The following is a 6,281-nucleotide window of genomic DNA, read 5'->3' as shown; positions in this document are numbered from 1 at the left end:
TCTCCCTTGGGAATTCTATTCTCAATAATGGATGCAGGGATTGTCCTGGACACAGAAACCTGGGCCAGTGACAATGTCACATGACATGCTTACTCTCTGAACTGTCGATGGGGTTTTGAAAGAGTCAATAAATGTCTTCCCTGCCTCCAAGTTTGGCAGTGATGAAGCGGTAGAGCGAGAAGTCAGGGCGATGGAGAGCAGAAGAGTTGCCTTTCCTAATAACAAGGCTGCTTGCATAGGACAGATTCCATCTCTGGCAAGGTGGGCTTCCTGCTCAGCAGCCCTGAATTAAACCCTGCCAGTTATTGATTGAAAACTTTAGCCCCCCCTGCCCTTGAAAACTGTGACAGAAGGTCAGAGGATGGATGCTTATTTCGGACAGATTTCCAAAGAGAGCAGAGCCAAAGGGCAAACTGCATAAGCTCTCTTTATTCTCCTAGGTTTGCCAATCAGATTGTTTGTGCCATCTCTATCTGGGAAGAGTGAGTGGACAGAAAGGGAGGCCAGAGGCACAAATTAATCTAAAAGAAGAGCCTCACATGAAAAGATAATGCCTATTTTTCTATTAAATTTGACATCACTTCCTTATATGTCTGATTTATTCTATTTGGAAGCTAAAATTCACATCATAAAAATGGCACAATTTTTCCAGTCCCCAAACCACTATAATGAATCCTCTTCCTTAAAGCTAAGAAAAGGTCTCCTGAGACTCTTTCAGGGAAAGACACACCACTAGCAGTCAGAGTATTAATGAAAGCATAACCCTGAGGCAGAAGAGTCAGCATCCTGCTTAAATATGATTCAGAACACAGAAATTGTTGCTTAGAAGCATGAATTTGGGTCATTGGCTCAGGGTTTGACCTGGAAGAGAGAAACCACATCAGATACATAATATACATCAGATATTAGCAGAGATTAGCAGCAAAAAGAAGCCACTGCAACTAGACCAGGGGGGCACAGGGTATGGGGGTGTAACTGAGTTGAAGCTCACCCCAGTGGGCTGTCCTGGGGATGCTGGTGTTACCACACAGCCACCGCCATGGGAGGCATAGAGAAGGAAGATCCAGCTGGCTTATCCCCTCCCTCCGCCTTCCAGTCCCGCCCTCTTAGTGCTTGGTGGGGCCACACCCAGCCAACAACTGGGGATGTCAGTTTAGAGTCATCAGTTCTGAAGCTCAAAGCAGAGCAGAGAACGAGAGAGGAATGGACAAGAGGGCTAAGATGCCCAAAAGTCATAAGCAAGAAGAGCAATTTTTTACCCTACTTTAGATCAAGGAAGCCTGTAATGCTTTAGAAAGATTTCCATAATCATGGTTATGTCACTTAAATGGATCTAAAGTGGAAAGTTTCAATAACTTGGAAAACAGGTAAAAATATATAAAAATATAAAAAGCAGAGCAGTTTGAGTTAAATTTGCAGACCAGTATAAACCGTGTAAAGCCCAGAGATTTTGAGAGTATCATTATATCACAGTGAAATGCAGTAATGTATTATCTCAATTTCACTGGACATTAAATAAAATCATGTGGATGCTGTATATTTTAATCGAGTGGAAAAAATACAGAGTATAATTTTTTTCACAAGCTTTTTAGTATTTAAAGTATCTAAAGGGTGACAAAGATTCTTGTTATGGACTAAATATTTGTGTCCCCCCATCCTTCCACCTCTAGCTCCAAATCCCTTTGTTGAAAACTGGTCCCCCAGTGTGAAAGGAAAGATGATATACTAGGACTAAATTGAAAAGTGGAAGAAGCTTCCAAACAGGAGAAAATAGCCTGATGGTGTCCACCAGGAATCTGGCTGTCTCTTATAACAACATTTTTCATCCTTAAAAAGGAGACAAGGTAATACCTTGTATCACTCATGATATTTGGCATACAATACAAATTTACTAAGTAAGCAAAGAAGCAGGAAAATATGACCCATTACCAAGAGGAAAAAAAAAGGAACTGAGAGAAAGAGATTTCAAGATAACCAGATACTAAAATTATCAGAGAAGAAATTGGAAGCAGCATTAGAAATATATCCAAGAACTTTAAGGAAAAGATGATTCTAATGAGTAGACTAATGGAGAATCTCCATAATAACAGGAAACTTATGATAAAATATTAAATGGAAATTGCAGAAATGAAAATGATTGTATCTGAAACAAACAAAATCAGTGGATGGGCTTAACAGTGGATGAAGAATGGCAGCAGAAAGAACCAGTGAACCTAAGAAGAGGTCAAAGGATGTTATCCAGACTGAGGAACAGAGAGAGAAAAAGAATTAAAAACTGACCAGAGCCTCACTGACCTGTGGAATAATATCAAGAGGACTAACAGGTTTAACATGAGTCTCAAGAATAAAGGTAGATGTAGAACCAGGCAGAGAAATATTTTTGAAAAATAATGGCAAAAATGTCATAAAACTTGTTGAAAAATAATCATAGGAGAATATGAACTAGGAAATCTAAGAAGCCAGATAATCTCAGCAGAATCCATTAAAAAGAAAACAACTAGGGTGTCTGAGTGGCTCAGTCAGTTAAGCAGCTGACTCTTGGTTTTGTCTTGGGCATCGTCTCAGGGTTCTGAGATCAAGCCCCGAGTGGGGCTCTGTGCTCAGAACTAAATCTGCTTGAGATTCTCTCTGCATCTCCCTCTGCCCCTCCCTCTGCTCGAGCTTTCTTAGTCTTTCTCTAAAATAAATAAATAATTCTAAAAAAAGAAAAAGAAAATAACTATGTATATGCATATCAGAGTAAAACTGTTGAAACTAAAATATAAACGTAAGTCTCACAAGCAGATGGAGGAAAGAGACCCTTTATATAGAGGGTAACAATACTCTAAATGGCACCTGACTTCTCATAGGAAGCAATCAAGTACAGAAAACAATGAATCAGCACCTTTAAAATGATGAAAGACAAGAAGAAAGCCAACCCCCCAGTAGGCCCATACATACATGATCACATAATTTTTGAAAAACGTGTCAAGTTATTTCAATGGAGACAGGAAAGTCTTTTTAATAAATGGTGTTAGAAGAACTGACTATCCATATGGAAAAAAATGAAACTTGATACTTAACTCACACCACATAAAATTTTTACTTGAAATGAATCATTCACTGAAACATTAAAAACTCTAAATATAATACTCTGGATGCAAAACATAGGATGATATAATCCCAATTTTAGGGTAGGCAAAAATTTCTTGAAGAGATGAGGAGAAAGCACTAAGCATAAGTAAAATGTAATGTATTAATTGAATTTTGTTAAAATTAAAAATTCTGCTCCTAAAAGACACCATTAAGAATATGTTAGAAGTTTATGCAAGCCAATTTGAGAGGAAATTTTTGGGATATGTGTATCTTACATGCACTCTTATTCAGAATAAATATAAATCAATACTACATAGTCAGATATTGAATAAAACGAAAGATATGCACAAACTTATCAGATAAAGAACATCAAAAGGCAGAGATTGGCAGAATGGATTAAAAATGATAGAAATGTATGCTCTCTTCAGAGACATATTTTAGATCCAAAGACACAAATAGGTAGAAAGGAAAAAAAGATGGACATGTACATATCATGCAAACATAGCCTATATTAATGTTAGACAAAGTACTTTATGACAAAATTATTACTAGAGACAAAGAAAGATATTTGGAAGGACAAAAGAGCCAACCCATTAGGAAAATATAACAACATGACAATTTCAAATCTACAATCAGCAAATTGCAAAAGTACATGAGGCAGAATCTTACAGAATAGAAGGAGAAATAGGCAATTTAACACTCATGGCTGGAGATGTCAATAACTCCCTTCAGTAATGGCTGTTACAACTAGTCAGAGGAGCAACATGACCTTAGGAGACTTGAATGGGACCTTAATCCAGTCGGACCAACTGACACCTGCACATATTCCACCAAAACACAGCAGAGCACACAGGGAACATCGTCCAGGATAGACTGAATGCCAGGCCGTAAAACAGACCTCAATTCATTTAAGAAGATTGAAATTATACAGTATTTACTCTGGTCACAATGGAATATAATTCAAAATCAATAACCAGAAGGGATTTCAGATATCCATAAACATGTTGAAATTAAACTACTGACTCTAAATAACCAATGATCCAAAGAAGAAATCAGAAGGGAAAATAAAGAATACTTTGAGGTGAATGAAAATGAAGACCACACCACGCCAGAACTTACAGGATGTAGTAAAGCACTTGTTGGAAATGTATGTGTAAACACATCAATTAAAGAAGAAGAAAGCTCTCAAATCAGTCAGTTTACCTTCCACCCTGAGAAACTGGAAAAAGAATACAGGCTATTAATGAACTAAAGCATAGACAACAATGGAAAGGAAAAAAAGTTAGTTCTTGGAATAGATCAAGAAAATTGATAAACCTTCAGTTAAAATGACCAAGAGAAAGCTATGAGTTTAATCACCAAAATCAAGAATGAAGAGGAGACATTAATAAAAAAAAAATATAAGGGAATACTCTGAATAGTTATATGCCAACAGATTACTTAACTCAGATCAAGTGCACACATTTACTGAAAGATGCAAATCAACAAAACTGACATAAGAAGAAATAGACAATTTGAATAGACCTATAACAAAGAGTTTGAATTAGTAACTACAATCCCACAAGGAAAAGTACAGGCCCAGGTAGCCTCACTGGCAAATTCTATAAACATTAAAAGAATTAATACTGACTCTTTACAAACTCTTCCAAAAATAAAAGAGGAAGGAATACTTCTCAACTCATTTTATGAGGCCAGGATTCCCATGATACTAAAACCAGATAAAGGCTTCACAGGGAAAAGAGACTCCAGTCCAGACCAATATAAATATAGATTTTAAAAATCCTCAGCAAAATAGTAGCAAGTGAATCCAGCAACATAAACATTATATACCATGAACAAGTGGGATTTATTCAAGGAACGAAATGTTGGTCTAACATTAGGAAAATAATTTGGTATACTTTACCAATAGGATAAGGAACAAAGACCTCATCACATATATTTATTTAGACTTGAATGGATAATTTCAAACTAAATTCACCTTTTCTCTGAATGTAAAGAAAGCATGTTTGGGTCTTTGACTCTGTACTAAGTGTGTTCTCTGAATTTTTTACACAAAATCCAACCTACATTTCCCATCTCTCTTTTAAACGTAAAGAATACCACTTTTTGTGTGTTACGTCTTGTAGACACATTCCATGTTGGGCTGAAGGAATAAGGATCATTCTAAATGATGAAGATTTTAATCACAAACCACAGCTTCTGGATCAAAAATGTTCCCAACTTTTCAAGCTTGTGGAGGCAAGGGTCAATCACACTCCTTGGTGGGGCCTCACCTCAGACCCCCATTCCTCACCTCTCCACAATGGGACTTCCTCAGGAAAACTAGCTAATGGTCCATTGTTTGCTCAGTTTATTACAAAGGAAGGGGAAAAATGTTCAATGTATGGTAGATGTCAACAAGCTACAGTGCTGTAAAAGGGATATCCACCAAGAGTCTTCTGGAAAAGCACCTTGATATATGGCTGCAATCTCACTAAAAATAATGCAAATTGACTTGTGATTAGATCACAATGTAAGCATTCCTATGGTCATTCCAGTTAGTCTCTGGGGCAGATCTTTTCAAACCTGAAGAATCCTTTTGTGATGTGAATGATATTCTCCTACCTTAACAGATGTATTGTCTGTATAGTGAATTTTTTTTACCAGTGTATTCATCAATGGATAAGTGATCGTGGTATATTCATACAATGGGAAATTATTCAGTAATAAAAAGGAGCAAACTGGGCGCCTGGGTGGCTCAGTCGTTGGGCGTCTGCCTTCGGCTCGGGTCATGATCCCAGGGTCCTGGGATCGAGCCCCGCATTGGACTCCCTGCTCAGCGGGAAGCCTGCTTCTCCCTCTCCCACTCCCCCTGCTTGTGTTCCTGCTCTCGCTGTGTCTCTCTGTCAAATAAATAAAATATTAAAAAAAAAAGTTAAAAAAAAAAAAGGAGCAAACTACTGATTGAGAAACAGCCTGTCATGGCAGCCTCCCTACCCCTCAGGATCCAGGGTGACAGTTTGACCTCATTAAAACTCCCTGTGGACCTCCACTGGTTTTAGGAAGTGGCCGGACACAGAGAAACCTCTGCCCCAAAGCTGAAATGTCTCCCAGACTGTCTGCTTCCTCCCTCACAGCCAACCTAGGACTGTTAAAGGTTTCCTAAACACCAGCAGAAAATCTCCTTGCTTCCAAAAACCCACTCTAATAGGATGCTTTTCAGTCAG

The sequence above is a fragment of the Halichoerus grypus genome, chromosome 2, assembly GCF_964656455.1.
Source record: "Halichoerus grypus chromosome 2, mHalGry1.hap1.1, whole genome shotgun sequence".
In the NCBI taxonomy this organism is placed as follows: domain Eukaryota; kingdom Metazoa; phylum Chordata; class Mammalia; order Carnivora; family Phocidae; genus Halichoerus; species Halichoerus grypus.
This window is presented reverse-complemented; position numbering follows the sequence as displayed.